Here is a 21,132-nt window from a genome sequence, read left to right on the forward strand (position 1 = left end):
GTTACCACTTATATTTTTCTTTTTAGAAAATTTAGTGTCACTTTGGTTGAGTGGTCAGCCAAGTACTGTTGCTTAGCAAACCACAATTGTATCTTAATAAAGTGTTTGGTAAAGTCATTTAACAATTTTTAATCTTTTGCTTTTCTAAATCAGATCTGAAATGATAACTTTTGCACATAAAGCTGTCTTGGATGTTTACCAGAAACCACTGGAAAATCACAAAGGATTTCCTTTGCTTTATAAAAGTAAGGGTTATAAGACAATAAGAAGGGCGAAGAACAGATAGAAGTAGATTGGATACTGGGTCTCAAAATACAGTTAAGTAGGAGAAATTAGCTCCACTGTTCTATAACATAATAAGATACTACAGTTCGCAAAAACTTATTAAATATTTTATAAATATCTAGAAGAGTTTGAAGCTTCTCAGCAGAAAGAAGTGATGTTTATGAATAAAGAATCCTAAAGTGCTCTGATTTAATCAATGCATCCTTTAGAAAACTACCTACTTTACCCCACAAATATGTGCAATTAGTGCATATCAACTTAAAAAGAGAGACTCTAGAGATAACCAGGTTTATTTGATTTGTAACCATTAAGCTGTGTGAGAAGCACTGTCAAAACCTGAGATGTGTCTGCTCTCCTATGTTAACCTCGTCTAGGCAAAATGTTGTCAACGTAAGGATTTCATAAAGAGTGTGCATACCAGAAGTCCTCAGAGACTGGCTAGTCCCTGATGTGTACTGATCCTAGTCAGAGCCCTGCTGCTATGCTGCCTGCTGCCATCCAACAGAACAATGCTGTCACTTTGGACTGTACTTCTGTTTTAAATGCCAACTTGGTTATGACGATCTCTCTTCAATTTGAATCTAGCATTGTCTCAGCCACTAGTTTTCTACAGGGTTTGACGCCTTATCTATGAAGTGCATTAATGTTCAGACACCCAGAGCCCATTCTAACCTTCCTGATCCTCTGGAACTGGATGTACTTCATATATTCTTGATATATTTTAACATATGTTTAGCAGATTCATTTTATATCAGGATTATTGTGTTATAACTAAATGTACTTGTACTATAAAAAGCATACTGTGCATTTAAGTAAATCACACATAATAACCATCCTGCTTTGAAAATAGGATTACTTTTAGAAAATAGGATTATTAGTGTATAGATATCTGTCTAAGTTTTTCAGAGTGATTTTATGGTCTTGGTTTGCATTCCATAGCAGCAACCAAGTTTCTCAACTCAGTTGAACTATTCTTGTTATGAACTTTCACCAGACATTTTACTTTTGAAAATTATTAGCAATTGCTAACTAAGTTTCTGTAAATCTTTTGTCATCTAAAGATCCTTATTTGTCATCTAAAAATCCTTCTCATATATCCTTGAAATCTGTGCAATCAGTTACAAATCAGAGTGCGTCATCTTTCAAGAACTATCCCCACTCCCAATCAAGGGACAATTCCAGGTGCCTGAGGGTATGTGACCACTCTGGCATTGCCCAGCTGCACCATTCAGCAGAGTAGAAATTTCCAGAACTCTGTCCAGTTGGTCTTGGAGGCATGAGAATTCCATTCAGATAGACTCATGAGAATGCTGACCCAACACCTACCAGAAGACACATTATTTATCTGAAATAACTGAATTTAAAAGAGTGATAGGGATTGTGTTTGGATGTCACTGATGTTTTAATGAGCTATGCCTTGGGGACATAAGACTAGTTCTTTTGCTTTATTTTTAAGCTGTCTGTAACTCATAATAATTTAGTAGACACTGCTTTTTGAAGCTGCAACAAAACATTTAAAAGTGAATCTTATTTTCCTCACCTGAGTGCTCCAGAATTCAGAATTCATATTGAATATTCGTATTTTTCATGGCTATACAATTGTCTATGTCCCATAATAATCTTTCTTTTCTTGTAACAGGATGTAACTAAAAACATTGATGACATAAACGAGGATATTCCAGAAATGCCTTATTTGAAAAAGATGGCCATTGAGTTAAATATGATCAGATATTTTCAAGGGACTGAGATAATGCAAACTCCTTTTAGGAAGATTTATCTGGTGCTTGATTTACAGTTTCCCAGCCTCACAGAAGTAAAGAATGTCACTTCCTGTGAAGCCTGAGAACTTTAGAATATGCTGGAGACTTAAAGAGAATTTATCCAAATTTCTAAGTGTTACAAATGAAATCTGGTAGGCTTGAGAGATGGCTCAGTAGTAATGTTTGCCTTGCATGTGCAAGACCCTGTGCTCAATCCCAACTCTGAAAAAGAAAAAAAGGAAGGAAAGAAAATCTTTCCCACGTATTATGTTTAATCACGTGGTAAAGGGGAAGTGTGGAAGGAAATGTTATTTCACTAAAAGACTGTAGAGTGCCCCCATGGGTTCTCAGACTCTGGCCTTGCCTTTAAGCTGCTTTGTGGCTCCTTGTAAATCAAGAATACACAATCTTTGTCTTTGTCTAAAGAATGAATTGATTTCCCCATCCTGTGGGAGAACTTATCCATAAATGTGGTAGGGTTTTTTTACCCTGTCTAGATTGCCAGGTACCTTCTATAACCTGATGTAAGTATCCATACTAATATTTTCAACTTTTTTTCCTTCCTAATGTCACAGAGAACAACCTGGTCACCAGATTCCTATAGGAATTTCACACTGCCTGCCTATCTGCCCTTCCCAGAATCTGAGATGCTACACATATTAATCAGTTTTCCTGTTGCTGGTCACATTATCCAACACTCACAGTTTCCATAACCCTAAGGTTTAATTTGGCTCATGGTATGGGGAAATTCAGTGCATGGTCGGTTGCCACAAGGATGGAAACATCATGGCAGAAAAGTATAGCTGAGAAAACCTGCATGCTTCATGATGGCCAAGAAGCAGAGCAGAGAAAGAGTGCCAGAGAGGGGAGGGGTGAGGAGTGTAGTACCTGAGGCCATTCTTCTGTGACAGACTCAGACAAATGCAGGAGCATGCTCTACTGATCAGCTAGGCATTTCTTAACCCAATGAAGTTGACAGATAAGGACTGTCACATCATGTGAGCTGGGATACTTGGAATGGATCCACACCTTCCAGGACATAGCACCACCGCAGAGTTTGGGTAGGGTCAGTTTCTCTGCACAGGTCACTATTCTGGTTCACTAAGGGAATTGGGCTAATGCTCAGGTCATGCACACCGAGTCACCCACATGTGTGCACAGCATTGAGTGCATCCTGCCCAACGTGGGAGCTGGAGATTTCCCTACTGGGTAGTCATCCTCAAGCCAGCACCTCATTCTGCCCTTCAAATCAACCTTTTCAGTCATATTGCCTTCTCGTTGTAGGCATCCCTCTTTTAACATGCCTGGCATTGGGGACATTAACAAAACTGGTCTTTCCAATTCCGTATCACAGATCCTCCAACCAATTTATGGGCACATCACCAGCCACAGTCACAGGAGAATATTCTCAGACCTGCTTCACCCTATCCATCAAGATTGTGGCACTGCAAATGATTAACCAAGAACAGTGTTCCCTCCTCTTTAAATAGAGCAGAGAATTACAAGTTTGAACTTACCCAATAGCTAGAATTCCCAAAAACAATCAATGGTCAGGAAATCCTCCCTACTTCTTAGTGTTCCAAGAAGGAAGGGAAAGGCTCCACAGGATCTCTGTCCCTGAGATAAGACCCAGTGAAGTCTCCTCTCCATGGCTTCACAAGGCCAACTCTTCTTGCTTGTGACACCCCTGAGACTCCCATCTTTTCTCTGAAGACCATCCCTCATGATGAGTGAGCCTTCTTCATATTCAGTAGTCTGAAAAGGATTATCCCCTCCACTGATCAGCACATTCTGTCTTTCATACTGAGAGTTTAATTTATCTATCCTAATCAAAAATATAGGGAAAATTATGCCATGACATTATCTATCTGTAACCTTCTTGTGCAAAGTTATAATTTTTTAATAATTGACAGGTTTTCATCTTCTTGGGTAGAGGAGGCCATATTTTACCACTGAACACACACACACACACAGAGGTTAGGGGAAGGCAGCCTAGTATTGGAGTTTGATTGTTTTATTGATCAGCAAATAACCTTTCTTTATGTCCAGTCTCCCTATATTGTAAGGATGTACTCTCCTGTGGTTTGGACACAGTCTCTGGAAAGCCACTTCCTGATTTTTATTTTGACCTAAAAATACAAAGAATCCACCCCACTCTGAGGCCTAGGGTCAATCCTCATGTGGATTAGTTAGTTAGACCATAGTTTGGTCTAACTAACTTAGACCAAACTTAGTTAGACCATCAATCAATCTCAGCTCACACACCATAGATCCAGCCACCTCTGAAAAGCTCCACCTATGGCTGCATGAGGCTTTTGTGGGACATTTAAACATAAGCCACAACAAGTGCTGAAGTCTATGCTCCACTTAAGTGAGCCTCAACAAATTCAAAGTAAGCTTAACAGGGACCTGCTTCAGAAGGTCTTCCACCTCTTATCTCCTGGTGTCTCCAGAGCTGAGACTCATGAGCAACAGAGCCCCTCAGCAGCAAGATCAAAAGCTACACCATGGTAGAAATTCCCCAGCCCATACCCCTAATAAGGACATCAGACAAGTGTCCATGTCTCCCCAAGACCTCTGGCCTGAGCACCCAGATGCTGCTTTGGTGTGTTCCCAGTGCTCACCAGGCCTAGGCTGGCTCGGGGACTCACTGGAGACTTTAATAGGGCAGGCACCAGTGAACAGTCTAACACCCTCAGGCATGTCTGTCTCACCTTTTCCCTCACAAGCACTATATTCTTTCCTCCTGTGCTGTGGGAAGGCTCTTAATTATAGAACCACTAGATACTCATTTGAGTCTCCCTGGGGAGGCTATTGCTGTCACTGTTAAATTGTGCCTGCATTCTACTCTAAATGACTGCAGCAGCCCTGGCCTTCCCTAGAGGTGGGGGCTGGTGACAATGGGAGCCTTTGCTTGCCCTCTGGAACAGGGATCAGAGCACAGCCCTACACTCAGGCTTCTGCTGGTCCAAGCCAGCCTGTGTCTGCCTGTTCTTCCCTCTACCTTGTGAGACCTGCATGCTAGACCTTAGTTTATGTCTCTTTTTTTAAAATTTTTAATTGTTTACAGTACAAGGGATTGAATCCAGGGCCTCTACTCTGAGCTACAACCTCAGCTTCCTATTTTAATTTTTTTGTTCTGAGCTGGGATTTTGCTAGCTTGCTGAGTTACCCACGCTGGACTTGAATTTCCTGTCTTCCTGCCTCAACCTCCCACAGTGTTGGATTTACAGGCTTGCACCATCACCTTGAATTCCCTGTTTTATTTTAGAAAAGGTATTATGTACATTGTCTGAAGTCTGGGCTTCTACTCAGACAGACCTCTCCAGGGTTCATGGAAAAGGGCCCTGGATTCCTGACCATAGCAACCACCTGTGCGGTCTCTACGACATAGCGCATGTGCTTTACAAAGAAATAAAGAGAATTATGACATGCTTAAGTATGTCAAGTTTATATGATTCAACAGATACACACTAAAATGGCACTGCAGCACACATCTGTAATCTCAGCACTTAGGAGGCTGATGCAGGAAGATTGTAGCAAATTTGAGGCTCACCTGGGCTTTGTAGCAAAATCTTGTCTCAAAAACAATAACAATGACAAAAATACACACTGTTTCAAATGCAACAGACCCTAATGGGCTCAGTATCTATCAATTAAGCAATACTAAGACTTAGTCAAACTATCATTCACCTATATTTGCTAATGAGACTATACAGAGCATGTATCCCAATACAAATCCCAATACAAAGTTCAGAAGGGACTGGAGGGCCCCAAGGCACAACCAGCAGGAAACTCAGGTGCCATTCTGACAGGGGAAATCCAACATCTAAGTCTACTTGTTTTTGACAAGGCTTCCTTCTTACTTAATTTTGTATTCCTGATGCTCTTGCTTTCTCTAGATTTTTAAGATTTTAAAATACTGGAAAATATTATTTCCTATTGAAATCTTTCTGATGTTAAATGGAACACAATTTCCATATTAAAAATAAACAACAAAAAATGCAGGAGGCAAAAACAGAGTTGTGAAGCAATCCAGCAGAAGCCTGGGCAGTCCTGAGGGTCTGCGTAGGTGGCTGCCCAGTAGATCGGGGTCTTCCCTAAGTGTGGGTATGGGGGCTGAAACTGAGTAACTAAGTGAATAAATTGAGGGTAGGAAAGCCAGGTCCTTCACTGTGAAGGACAAGGTTGCAAATATAGAAGAGGCAAAGATTAGATTGAAGAGAGTGAATGCATAATGCTGGCCTCAATTGGGAGGTGTTGGTGTAAACTCATGGCTTGCACTACACACTGATAAATGTAGAAAGAGGCATGGACACAGATCGCATAAATGTATCAGTGAGTCTACATATGTAAAGAGAAAGAGAGAATACATTCCCTAGTGAGAGCACAAAGCTGTCTGTGAATGGGAGCACCACAGGAAGCAAGACTCCAGCTATAGTCCAGACCTTGGGTTCCACAGATAAAGTTTTCACTACTAAAAGAAACCAGGCTACTCAGATAATAGCTCATCCACTCTAGTGCAGGAAAGTACAGGATGGGCCTAGAGTATATTGTTATGTTATGAAATAATGACGCTCAAAGAAATGATGGGGACATGCCAAAATGACACAAAACCAGACCAAAGGAATCTCAGTGGTTGAATCCAGACAAGTTGAACATCAAAAATGATAGCAATTAATGTATAGCTCATCAAGAAAAATAAGAATCCACAAGACCCCACATTAGTAATTTTTGAAAATGTGCATTTATGTATATATGTATTTTTTTTAAACAGAAAATGTTCTTCCTTTTAATATAATGCCCAACTGATAAGTACAGGAGAAAATGACAGCTAAAATCACCAAGTCATAAGCAGTCATTTGTTTTTCTGGCAAGAAACATCCCAAGTGGTACTAGGGAGTGAACTCACGGTCTTCTCTCTGAGTTACATCCTCGATCCTTTTTAAAATTTTTTTAAATTTTAAGACAGTATCTCACTAAGTTACTGAGTTACCCTGGCTTGGCATGAATAGATGCCAAACATAACTGGACTAGTGATTAAGGAATGAGACAGTTTCAAAGTTATCTCCACACTGAACACTTAATACTATAAAAGGAATCAAAAGCAGCTTCATGGTGGGAAGGGGCAGCATACAGCATCTTCAACATATAGGCATAGTTAATGCCACAGTCATGACAAAAATCAGTAGCAGTTTGCCAACTGATAAAATACAGAGAGAACAGTACTGTTTCTGTGATGTTCTGGTCTGAATATATAAAATCTGAGTCTAGTCATGAGAAAATTCTGAACTATCTCAAATGGAACAGCATTCTATAAAGTTATTAGCTAATAAATTTCAACAATGTCAAGCCATAAAAGTCAAGGGAAGACTGAAAAACTGTTCAGATAGAAGGTTAAATAAGATAGAATAGCAGTGTAATGTACAATTCTGGACCTCAGCATTTCTGTCTAATGTGCATTACTGGAAAAATAGGAGAAATATGAATGAGATCTTTGTATTTTTCTTTCCACTCTTCTGTATTGTAGAAATTATTTATGAATAAAAAGTAAAGAAATCTTTTGCCACTTCTTATTGTTGCTTATGACTGATAAAAATTATTTTCTTGTATTTAAATAGGTGAAATAATTCCTCTCATAATAATTAATCTCATAAATGCATGTTTACACATGGTATAGATAGATGATGAATAGATAAATACATGATAGATTGATACATAATACATAGACAAAACTTAATTTTCGGTTAAGTAAGTATACAACATCTTATACACATATCACATAAGTGAGTTAACTTTTAGGTTTATCTTTTACCTAAGAATCTGAAAAATCTCGGAAGCCCAAACTGAAACTCTTATTTCTTTAACATGAATTTAAACTTCATTCTCTAAGGCAGTATCCTAAAAGTCTATGGTTGACCAGTAATTTGGAGATACAAATATTTGTGTTTCAAGAAGCCCTGAATCAACCCTTCAAAAACCATGGCTCTACAATGGTAGAGGACTTTAAATTTAAAGAATACCTTTAATTCTAAAAATATGTATCAGGGGGACTGGGGATTTAGCTCAGCGGCATAAGTGCCTGCCTTGCAAGCAGGCAGTCATGAATTCGATCCCTGGTACTGATAAAAAAAAATATAGATCAGTTTATCAGTTGTTCTTATTCTCTGGCTGACTTCATCTTAAGGGATGTCCCCCCCAGATGTCAGTATCTCCAGCTCACTGAGCTCCTCACTGCCAATTCTCTCCCCCAGGGGATGCTCAGGTCCCTGTAGGGCCTCTATATTGCCACTGTGTGGAACCCTGATGTCCCTCGTCCTTTCTGCAATGGACAAGAATCTGGTTCCCAGATGCCCAAGACCATGCTTCAAAGCACTCATGCCAGTGACATCCTGGTGGGGTCTTTATCTAGGGAAGATCCCGACTCACTATGACAGAAATGCTGGACCTGCCAATGTCTAGATAGTCAGCAGCCCTGCCCTCAGGACGGGGCCCACAGGCTTCCTTCCCTTTGTGTCTTTCTCACACATGTGCTTGCTTACAACAGGTCCTGGGAAGCACCATAGCTCCCACCCATCCAATAAGATACCTGTGACCCAAATATTATTCACACTCAATGTTTTCTGTTCTTCCTCAAAATACCTTGTTCTGAGTCCTTGCTAGGGGTGTCAGCTGTGAAGGAACTGGGGCCAGTGGCTGGGGTGGGGAGAGGTGGAGAAGCAAGGGCCCCTTGTATCTATGTCTTGGATTTGTTTACCAGGCCCCTTAGCTGGTCTGCATCCTGAGGGTTTTGCAATCCAATATTACAAGGCTTGAATGAAGTCTTTATATGTAAGTCAATCATTTCAGCCTTGGGCCTAGTCCATGGGCCTGGATATTTGTTTTCATGTCTTGACCCAAGGTTAGTTCATTTTCATAGCAGTGACTGTGATTTGCTCTTCAGAGTCCGCCTCTGTGTAACTCGTTACATCCTGTAACAGGCAGCAAAGAGGTGTTCACAAACACTCTTAAGAAAACCCCAGGTCAGCTTCATGCAGAAGCTTTGGACAAGACTCACACCTTGGCATCTTTTGTGAACAGTGTGAGGAAAGCTGCCTCTTGGACAAGCCTCTGCCATGGTCCTGTGGAGCTGCCTGGGGTCAGGGTGGGGCTCATCTGGATGTAACCATGGCCAGCCTGGTCCCAAAGAACGCCCTTCATTCTGGGAAGGAGGCTTTGGGGAGCTGGCTTCCTGCATATGCCTCCCCAAAGGGGCCTCCCTGGACCCGGACACATGGCCACAGGCAGGCATGGACTGTCCATGCTGACCTAGCCAGATTCCTCCTCTTTCTTTTAATTTTGCTTGATTTTAGTCCAGTTGGGCATTTGCTGTCAGGCTTTTTTGGTTGGGGATGGGATCTTTTTATTTTTCTTTTTTAATGTTCTCCAGCTTTAAAATAAATTTAAATGCCACAGATTAGTCAGTGTAAAGACATAAAAGGCAGGTGTCATCAGCAACTATATGGAGTCCCCTAGCAAAATGGGGAGGGTTCCAGTGTTTGAGAACCCACTCAGCAGCTTCTTGGCTCTGGCTGAAGACTGGACTTGAAATGAGCAGCTTTCATCCAAACTAAACTGCAATAAAAGGATGGGAAGACTGTTTCTACTTCCCTACCCCATCCCATTACAAGGTTGGTGACATCAGCAATGTGTGTGGATGTGTCAGGAGGACGACAGATTAGGAACCAGCCACCTAAGACCTCCACCTGCTTGGAGGGACACAGCATTCACACTTCTACCATTGTAAATGTGCAAAAGAGACCTTTAATTACGTTTTGAGTATCTTTATTCTCCACCTCAGCCATCTCCCCCACTCATAGTTTTAGTGACACTCTACACATTGAGAATGCCTAAATGTGTGACCATGCTGACAACCAACTGACACACATTGTCACCCCGTGGACATTTAGCTATCCAGCAGGTATCTCAGACATGCCACAGTTCATCCCCAGGTGAAGAATTCCACGCAACTCATTTCCCTCCAGAATCCACAGGCTGAGGCCCTCCATGATTCAGGCCCTTTCCTCTATGTCCAAACCATCACCAAAGGAGAAAGGAGACTCCAAGGAAAGCCCTTACCAAGCCCAGGTTTCCTTCTCCACAACACTTAGGACCCCCCCCCCCCGGTATCTTCTGTTATCCTCACATTAACTTGTATTTCTCTTTTACCCTATAGACTTTGGAGTAGTCAGTAACACTTCTGGACTGGTCTTCTCCCCCTGCTTACTCCTCTGCTGCTGCTGACCTGCCCTATCCTACACTTTCCCCAGTCTTCCCTCACCTTCTCATCAGGCCATTTTACTCAGTTAACATAGCCAGCCATTTGCCATTTCTCATTACCAGGCCACCTGCTTTGGAAGGACCTCCTGTTCCTGAACTGCTCCCCAAGTGAGTTCATACCTCACTCAGCCTTCAGACCTCAGCTCAAAGACACTTCCTTGGTCCCATTCTCCCCTTACTTCAAACTAATTACGTTTAGTAACTACCACCACCACCAGTTTTAAGAATGTATTGCATCTGCATGATTCTTCATCTTGGTTATTTCTCTATCATTGCTGAGAAAAAATGCCAAATACCCAACATCTTCCTTAAGGAAAAAAAGGTTTATTTAGCTCACAGTTTGTAGAGGTTTCAGTCCATGATCAGCTGGCTCCAAGGGAGAATGGCATGGCACAAGAACAACACTTCAAGGCAACAGAAGATAGCAAAGCAACAAGAGTAAAACAGAGAAGAGCAAGCCTCTTTTCCTCCCTTATACTGTAAGTAGGATCAAGCTTGTTAGATTTAGCATTGAGATTCTTCTCCTAGCCTCTTTACTCACACACTGTCCAATTCCATGTCCCTGATGCACACCACCATGCTTAGCATACATCTTGTATTCATAAATGTTACATAAACACATGGATAAATGATAGAAAGATGCTATGGAAAAAACTGAAATCATGCTGGATGTTAAGTCATTGTTCTAGGTCAATATCATTTTCAGTTTAAGTAAATGTAAAAGAAATTCCATAAAGCTACTAAAAATATGATGCCTGTTAGAATGCAAAAGAAATAGATACATGATATGCCCTTTGTATTTTTAGCGTTCCATGTTGGCTTTATCCTGGCGAAGGTTTTCATTACAGCTGTGATGTTTGTAGTGGCAAGAATGGGGGCCTCATCCACAGGAGGTCTGAGAAAGTTGAAACACTTATGTAGATCTCTGTGGTTCCTCCTCACTCCCTAACAGGATGTAGGCACGGGCCATGAGTTACAAATCATCTCTAAAATGCCACTGAACGCATTCTTGTAGTTTAAGAAGTCCATAAGGAAACAGAAGTCTGTTGAATTCATGGAGTTCTTGAGCTTTTTTGACTGAAGATCGCTCTGGCCTGAGTCATTGCGGCTGATAGTCAGTGTGAACATCTCCATTTAGAAAGGCAAAATCTCTTCCACACCTTACACTGTGCTACTCAAGCTTCCCTTTCCCCAGGTTGCCTCTGTGTTACCTTCTCATGTGTGCGCTGTGGGTTGGAGGGTCTCTGTGATAACATGCAGTGCTGCGTAATGCTTTCTCCACCCCTCTTTCTCTAACCCTCAGAAGAAGAAGGCTGATGGTAAAGGAAAGCGAGGCACCCCTAAGAATTTGCACACACAAAACAAAGCGTCATCCCATTCAGGTCACCTTATCCTGTGATTCACTGGAGTGAAAAAATATACATTTCCCTCATTAGAACCCAGTACAGGCCTAGTTTCTAAGCTAATCCCAGAGAACACTGGCAACTGAAATTTACAAAGATCTCAGGCGACACAGAACTTCTCTGTCCCAGAATGAGCTGAGGGCTCCTAACTCAAGCACACCTACTGTGCAGTCTACAGACACAGCTGGAGAAGGACTGGATGAGTTGCTGCATCCTGACTTACCATGCTGCATCCACTCAGAGAATGGGACTCCGAGCTACAGATCTGGACCGAACAAGCATGCCTGCGGCCTGTCCCTCTGCACTCTGGCCATCCTCAAATAGCCAGCTTTAGGAATAGTCAATAGATCAGTCTCAAGTGAGAGACACTCAGGTCATCATTCTCCCCATGAAAAGAGAGTCTCCAAGAAAAGCCTGCACCATGCACAGGATTCCTGGACCAGTCCCCTGAATCTCCTTGTGAGAACTGTTAGCCACACTCTGTAGGCTGAAGAAATGAGGCAGTCCATGATCACTGACTTTTTGCCTGCCCCTAGTAAATTCTTAACAGGAAAGCTGAACAGAACCTCAAAGGATGGTGAGATGCACAAACGACCACATCTACCATGCAGGCTGCTGTGAGACATCTCCCAACACCACCTCTTAGAGTCCAACTGATGTGAGTGGCAACAATGTGATGGAATCAAGATGGACCTTCCAGAGTGGCCATCTAAAAGTTACGTGGCATCACATAAGTGTTTGGGGTAGATATTGCCTCGGCTTCATGTAAGATGAGGAAAGTAAGACTTCAGCCAACCAGAGAACCTTCTCACACTGTCACCACCTGTAGCAGTCCCTCCAGAGTGGGGCACCAGCTCAGCATAGCAAAGTGTCTCAGGATACTTCGATCTTCTTCCCGGTGATCCTGGGAGACCATCCTCATCCTCCCAGGTAAGCCCAGCACTCAGCCAGCCCTCAATCCTGAACCATGACACACACACACACTCTTCAGGAATAAAGCAAGGAAGGACAAAATGCGCCCACCAGCACTCTACCCCCTTTTGAAGCAATTTTGCCAAAACCATGTGCAGTTGACTTCTGCCACCTCAGATGGCCAGAATTGTCCTGGGGTCAACTCCCAGTAAGGCATCCTGGGAAGTGTATGGTTTTTAGCTGATAAGACTGGAATTCTGTCAAAGAGAGATAAGGATGGTAAAAAAAAAAAAAAAAAAAAAAACTTGGCTTTGCTTCTCAGATCAATTTGAAATTACACACATATATTCACACACACACACACACACACACACACACACAGTGACCCAAAGCAGAATTCTGACAAACCCACAAGTGTTTTCAGATTTTCAAGTAAATGTGCTGCCTTCAGTCTATTTTGGTCAGTCCTGTTGCAAATATAACCACTCAGTGATCTGAAGGTCAGAGGAAATAATTTCGCCAAGGACCCACAGAATAGTCTTTACAGCTTTATGAGCAACTCTTAAAGTCGTTGCGAAAAATAAAAATATCTAAAGGGAATTATGTTTGGTCATAACAAAAAAGATCCACTGAAAGGCACGCATACTGTGAGGAGAGGTATATGGTGAGAAGGGGATCCTGTTTCTCTCTGTCTCTAAATTGCCTTCAGGAAGGTGGCACCTAGGGAAAGAGCAGCAGTCCCTGGTGGGAACATAGTTGGTTCAAACCCCACCTCTGCCACTTCCTAACCTGGACACCCATCTAAATCTTAGTTTCTGTATCTGCAAAATATGGAGAACAGAGATTTATATGTAAAGCAAAAGCTCACCCCATGTAAATACCATTTGCAAATGTTCTTGGCAAATTCTATCTTTCAATCTTGATCAGACTGAATTAATCAGTTGTAAAAATCAGTTAAAAAAAAATTAAAGCCTACCTCTCAGCTGCAGCAAGGGAAAGAAAGCTCTATGAAAAGAAGGTTTCAATGCAGAAGATTTTAACCACAATTCCAGCATTGCAGTTTGGGGGTTGTGTTATTGTTAAGAAGCAGAAATACTTATTTCTTAAGGTGAGAATGGTGAACATCTCATTTTCCCAGGGACTACTCTGGAGAAACGTTGGGAGAGGAATTCCAGTCTGTTTCCCTCCTTCGCCACAGACAGGCCAGCCTGCCCTGGATTAGCACCACAGAGCCTCCACGAAGGCACAGCTAGAATTCCCAGAACCTCCATCTGGAGCAAAGGGCCTACGCAGCACTGGAGCCGTTTCCTAGTCAGGCTGCTGAGCCAAGTAGGAGGACCTAGAGAGGGTGGAACCGAACTCAAACCTACCGCTCAGACACTTTTAAAATCTGCCCCAAGCGTGTTAGCTTATCTGCAGGTTAGGCTAATGACAGACATCTCACGACGGAAAATTTGATTGGTAAGCACTGTCCTGGGGGTTCATCATGTTAAAAACTCATTTTTCAATGAAAAAAGGTAAATTAAAAAATGCACAAGTCCATTCTTCATTTTGAAAAGAACTTTTTTTAAAAAGAGCAAACAAAGAAACAAAAAAAAAAAAAAGAAAAGAAAATCTTTTTTTAAAAAGAGTAAACAAACGAGAATAAAAGACAGAAGTTTGGTTGTCATTTCAGATGTGGATCTGGGAACACAGGCATCTTCCACCTCCCAACTCTCCCTTTCTCAAGGGGACGCTGGGCTGAAAGGACCTCCTTTCCCATGTAACTAATGCTTTCTTGGCTTCTCCAAGTCTTTTCTTCCCAGAGCTCGCCAGACCCTGCAGCAGGACTACAGGCAGCAAACCCTTCTCCTCCTGCAGTAATGCACAGGGACAAAGCTTCCGCAGAGAAAGGCATTTATTTTTATAGTATCACTTCCTTACTCTCTCAAATGATAACTGTTTGGATTACTTATTATTTGATTGGAAGGGGGAGAAACCTCAAATCTAATTTGGTTTTTACTATTTGTACCACTATTTATTTATCTTTCATTCATTCTTCAGCTTGGAAAATGATTTTTTAAAAAAAGGACTATTCATTTCACGTGTGCAGAGGTTTTAATTTGCTGCTGCTCAGCTGGGTCTTCTCTCGCAGCTATTTGCACTGCTGAAATGCAAAGGGCCTGTAAGCTTCTGTTTCTGGACAAATACTCCCAACACTGAAGGGGAAAGTTCCTTCATGAAACCCACAGGAAGTCATTCCTGGAATGTGACCAAGCCATTTCGCTCATGGAGCATGTCTCTGGGCATCAGGGCTGTCAAATCACAGAAGCTTCTCTTCTGACAAGGCTGCTAGATGGTGTCATCCACAGGTCTTCGTGTCACATCTACCGAGAAGAAAGTAAGAACGCCAACCTGTGTGCAGGATGAAGATGAGGACAGAAGGGAGGTGGAGAAGCCGCAGACACCCACCCTTAGCCAAGGTTTTGTTTCTGAAGTTTCGGGTAACAGTAGTCATCGTTGTCTAAAAATATTCAATAGAAAATTATAGAAATAAACAGTAAGTTTTTAAATGGACACTTTCCAAGTGTGTGAGGCAGTCTTTGCCACCTGGGTCTGTCACACCAAGGACATGAATCATCTCTTTTCCCAGCATATGCATTCTGTATCTTTTACCTGCTGTTAGCCACTTGGTAGCCATCTCAGTTACAGACTGACTGCTAAGGTATTACAGAGTTTATGTTCAGGGAAGCCTTATTTCATTTCATAATGCCCCCACAGTAATAATTCTGGCAATTTGTGTATGCTCAAGAGAAGCCGTAAATGTTTTCTTTAGGAGAAAAGGTGCAAGTTTATCATATGCGCATGTAGGAAAACACGTAGCCCAATGGGGTCAATATTACCCACAGCTGAAGGAATCCACCGTGAGTCTTGGAACACATCCCCTGAGGATGTGCACAGACTACCTAATTGGCACAGCTTGCCTAGTTCCCAGTAGTGCAGCCAAACTTGGGAACCTGAATAGTAGAGCCCCAGCATGTGGTCAGCCAAGGACAGATTCAGAAACTGATGGCTAGGCTGCCATCACACTGTCCCCACATCTGCTCCCTCCCCATACTCTTCCCCAGTGGCAAAGTCCCCCATGATTCCCTTCTGCCCAGCACTAGAGGTCCCACAGAACCCTACTTCCTCCAGAACCCACCCTGTTCAAATTCACACTCCACAAAAACCCAAGTCTGGCTTCTCTTGAATCAGTCCCCTCACCACCCAAACCTACGCGTCATTCAGTGTTCCCGTAACCTCGTCACATAACTCTTTCTAAGGAGACTTTCTTGTCTCCTCTAGACCATACTGTTGTCTCTCGAGATAGAGGTATTACTAAGTGCCAGGCATTACTCTGCTTTTAAAAATAATTGTGATTGTAATTGTCTTCATATCTTAGGTGGGAGCACAAAGACATTCAGTAACTTCCAAAGGTCTTGAAATAAGCAAGGGGCAGTACTAGCATTTGGCCCCCAGCTTGGCCACAGCCTGAGTTGCTGGGCTCTGTTGCATAGCCAAGGTGACCCCCAGGCCTCATAACGAACTCTTCTTCAATAGCTTTATGGGTAAGCGCCTTGAAGGAAGTGGCAGATTTCTGCATTTCTTTGCTAAGGGTCACAGTGCACAGTAGTGACCACAATAAAATAGGAAAAGGTAACATTTATTATCACAGGCATGGACACATATTATTATCAATTCATTTACAGAGAATGAAATGAGGTCATTCCTCCCCTGTGCCATAATTTAGAATATCAGATATCACATGTTAGCGTTGAGAGGGTATTTCACAAAGAAAGCTGGCATTTTTGGAGAGAGATGTCAGGATCTTCATCAGTGACATGCTTCCACTAAGTCAAACCAGGCACTCTTCTCAGATACCACTGGAAGTATTACTTGGTATTATCTCACTCAGTCTTTGCAAAATAAACTTGTGTGCTATGTTTTTAAAGCAACATGGAGACAAGGTGGGTTATATTATTGCACATACATGTGTCTTGCATGATGCTTTTTCAATTATGGGGCACTGATGAAATCCAATAATCCAGCTTGTGACTTCAACAGAATTCTAACTGCAAGAACAGGAATAATTTGCTCTCTCTCTCTCTCTCTCTCTCTCTCTCTCTCTCTCTCTCTCTCTCTCTTTCACTTTCTCTTTCTGTGTGTGTGTGCACACCCGTGTGTGTTTTCCTGGCAAAGCATTTTGTTTTTACATCAGAGTTTTACTCATGTTTCAAATATTTGAATTTAGTTACTATTTGAACGATCCTAGGGACAGAACATCAAATCCATGCAGACACTGCCATGAACACACATGTGTGATGTCATTTAAGTACAAAGCATTGGTGCTATTCTTGTAACTTTCCAAATATTCCTCAAATTTGAACATGGGCTCAGTCTAAGGAACTGCCAAGGAGCAGGAGAAACCCTGGGTGAGGAACTGTCTGACGCAGGTCCCTCCTGGGTTTCCGCTTACTGTGCATTTGAAGGAAGTCTGTGAACTCCTGAGGACTGTGTCCACCCATTAGCTAGGGAGGAACTACTCTTCCTACCCACAGAGCCACTGTCCACTCACAATGGAAACATTTGATAGGAAGCACCAAATCCAACACAAGTGGATCTATTAAGAATGGAGATAATTCAGTAGAGGTTTAGTCCTTCCAAGAAAAGATTAAAAGCAAAATAAAATTGGTAAATGCAAGATTAATGATGATGTCAGCAAAGAAAATAAAATCTCAGGACCCAGAAACTTGCATCTCAGGATGTCCTAAGCAAATGCATTATCCCGAGCCCAAAAGAAAGTCACCAAAAGTTCTAAAAAAGCTCACTACCTGTTGCAGACCTGCACAACTTACCTCCTGCCGGGCATTTCACAGAGGTGTCAGGAGCATCTGGAGGCGCATGTGAGAGAGGTCTGAACGCAGAGCCATGAGCCCACCGAGCTGCTCAGAGCAGAGTAGGTGGGTGTTCACTGCATAGAAAAGCAGGAAGGCAAGTGACACTCGTGCTAAGTCCTGTTCCCACACTGTCCCCATCTAAAACACAGTACAGCAAAATCGATGTAGATAGTGACAACCAAGGACAGAAGGAAACTGATGAATTATGTTCAGGAAACTTTGCATAAGAAGGCAGGAAATTGAAGGGTATATTTCAAAAAGATTGTCACCAAAGAAGTGTTCAAATTTAAATGCTGCTGGAAGAAGGGTTAACATTCTCTTCCATCAAAAAACAAGTCGCTCTCCTAGAAGACTTTTTGTCCTCTTGATTCTGGATAAATATTATTATATTTGTCAAGGCAGCCTTTTTCTCTGCAATGACAAAGAAGTTAGAAAAACTTTGATTTTTCTTTGCATTTTGAAACTTATACATCATTGCTCAGATTTTTCAAAACTGATTTGGGCTAGAGCCAACATTTTTGATCATTTAGCATGATCCTGGACTGTGCTCCATAATGCACAGGAATCATCTCATGTGGCACCCAGAGCTGCTCATAAGACCAATACTAGTGCCAGGTAACTAAAGAGGAATCCAAATCTTGGAGATATTGATTAAAGGATCTGAAGCCAAGACAAGACAGTGGCAGGGTCCAAAGCCATGTCCTGAAGGCTTTAGTCCAGCACCCAACTGCTGGATGAACCTGCAAAAGAAGGGAAACCAGATAGCATGCAGACATACGAGTTTTCATAAGAAAGGCTAGATGGTTGTAAGGCCGAACTCCATGTAACCTTTGTCCTAGCTTGCATTTAGTTAGATGTTCACTCCAGCAACATTAAAAGCCATCCCTGAAGCATAAGTCTTAACCTACCAGTAGCTGTGGATTCCTTCAGCTAAGGACAATTTTTTTTTTTTTTTTTTTTTTTTTACAGAAGAAGGGATTCCTTTCATTTGGCTCTAAAATCAGGAAATAGCCACACAAAGCCAGATGCCAAGATCTGGTTTATTTCACTGTGTTCTCCTATTAAATTGGAGAACGAGGCCATGATTGTTCCAGAAGACTATAGAGGTTTCACCAGGCAGAACCCAAGCCATGCAAAGCCCCCATGTAAAGGGCTCTGTAGATGCCCACATAACAAGCACAATTCTGTCAGTGAGGAAAGCTGGCATTCAGTGTTTGGTAAAGAGCCTTGATATTCAGCTGGGTATCCCTCAGAGCTCCCTGAAAAGGTGATTTGACAGCCCTGGTTGACTCCAAGTTCTGGGCACTGCCCACTGCAGGCACAGAGGCCATTCCTATGGACTGGATTCCAGGTTCCATATACAAGCATGAGGGAAAGAACAAAGAAATCATAAACCCTTCACAAACCCTAGTCCACAGCAATCTGGAACTGTTCTGTAGACCTGCAATTCTCAGCTAGTAAAGCTGCCTCCTTATAAGGATTTAAGTTTGAGCTTTCAACTGTTTCTAGTTTGTTTGTTTCTAGAAAAGAAGGTGGAAAGAAAAAGGAAAGAGTTGGAAGAGAAGCACTGCATGGATCTCTATTCTACTGTTCCTCATCACGTGTAATTCATTATTTCACTGGTAAAGGAATAACGTCCCTGCCAGAAAACTCCTGGGAGGTATCAAGGGAACCCACAGGCCATCAGACCCTCAGACCTGGTTTGGCAGCATCTCAAGACCATTCAGACCTCTCTGTGTGCCCCAGAGCCTCCTGCTTTTGACCCTTTATTTCTACCAACTGGTATAGACAGCTGAGTCTTGACCTTACTCAGATTGAGAGGCATAAGCAACGAGCTGGAGTCAAATGGAGATACAGGCAAAGGCAGGGTGCAGGGCACTCTGAGTTCCCGAAGCCACTGTGCAGCATAGAAGCCAACCCTAGCAGGGAGATAAAGTCCTTAAAGGAGACTTTAAGTGAAGACCAGTAGCACAGAGGGATGCACAAAGAAGCTGGGATGGATTCAAACACCGTCTGGTTACAGGCAAGCAAGACAGAAATGAGACAAGAATATGGGTTACCACAGCTGTTTCACCATTCTTTGTTAACTGGCAGGGGGAATCTTTTCTTTAATGCGACATCAGTATTTTCACAGCTAGGGTTGCACTAAATATTCTGCTGCCTAGACTGGTATCTTTGTAATGTTGGGTCTTAAGGTCAGGACTTCTTCCACTGAAGAGAGGTTAACTTCAGAGATGTACCAATCCTGCTATGTCTTAGTACCTGATGTATAATTAGGTCTCACAATAAATGTGTTAGCACTTTTAGTCACAATCTGTTTTACTGGAAAACAGTTATGGCTGGCACCATGGATTTCCAACAAATCTATTAGTAAAAGCAGAATAAAGTTTGTTCTTTGATAGGTCAGAGACAAACTCAAGAACACTGCGTGAAAGGTTCATATTGAATATTTATTTTTGATTCTAATGTTTATAATTTTTAGCTACTTTAAAAGAACACGGTATCTTGGCAGAGAGAACACTTGTTCTCCAGGAACACTCAACAAGAGGCTGACTTGTGTTGTTAGGCAGATCAGTCCGTTTCTTCCACCAGTCTCTCTGCCCTCCCTTCAGGGATGGATATTGAAGGCTCCCTCCACCAGCATAAGGAGCTGTTGCTCCAGCTTCGTGGGGCTCAAGCTGGGGGGCAAGCCGATGAGCCACACTCTAAGATTCCCTTTAATGCTAAGGTCCATGGCGAGGAGGTTAGTGGTTCTTCACTGATATTCTCCCCTACAGTAACTTCACGTTCCTGACTCCATGTTTTCTTCTGTCTTTTGTCCTGAGGTTGACCTGAGAGTCAGCTGGGGCTTTTCCAATAAAAGATAATTGGGGTTCCCAAAAGTCTATCTATAGGTAAACCAGAGTCACAACCCATAAAATTTGAACCACACTGGCTTATGTCCTAATGCTCTGTGCAGAGCTAATGCCATCACAAAGATTTCAGAGAATAGTCAGATGTTGGTTGCTGATATTCTTCTGCCCTCTGATGCCAGTGTGTGTGAACTAGCAAGTCATCACTTCACTGTGGGGCTCCATCTTCTTCTTTAGTTATTTCTCATCAAGGAAAAAGAAAGCTATATGCACAAATAAAGTTTTAGCACATGAAGACCAACCTAGAAAGCCCTACCTGGATAATCTCATTCCTGAGGGCCAGCAGACACTTCCCCTGGTCACAGCACCCCTCTGCATGCCCTCTTCTTTCCTCCTCCCTCTCCCTCTCCCCGAACACTTGCATTCCCAATGCAAGGCAGTTTGGCCATACTTTGTCACTTTTACTCAATACTACTCCCTGATTAGACATTTATTATATTCTTATTTGGGGCAACATGCTCTGTTTCCTTCTTGGAGCTTGACTTTCAGTGGTGTAAAACAGCAAACAGATGATCTACCAGCTAGTAATAAGACAAAAAAAAAAAAAAAAGAGAAGCCAAACAGGAGTGAATGGTCAGCTTTGCATCACTATAACAAAGTACCTGGCACATGCCACTTGTGTAGC

At 42.3% G+C, this 21,132-nt stretch overlaps 1 long non-coding RNA gene across 1 annotated transcript in view; it reads right to left on the minus strand.

Annotated features, from left to right (window-relative positions):
- Nucleotides 1-17,548: 17,548 nt before the first annotated feature.
- The window catches only part of LOC134478030 (uncharacterized), a 36,063-nt gene continuing 32,479 nt past the window's right edge, over nucleotides 17,549-21,132 (minus strand). Inside the window, exon 3 of the long non-coding RNA XR_010050371.1 lies at nucleotides 17,549-17,669. This is a non-coding gene — a long non-coding RNA (uncharacterized LOC134478030). The remainder of the gene's footprint in view (nucleotides 17,670-21,132) is intronic.

The sequence above is a fragment of the Cavia porcellus genome, unplaced genomic scaffold, assembly GCF_034190915.1.
Source record: "Cavia porcellus strain 051 isolate PalLab524CR breed Dunkin Hartley unplaced genomic scaffold, mCavPor4.1 scaffold_11, whole genome shotgun sequence".
Classification (NCBI taxonomy): domain Eukaryota; kingdom Metazoa; phylum Chordata; class Mammalia; order Rodentia; family Caviidae; genus Cavia; species Cavia porcellus.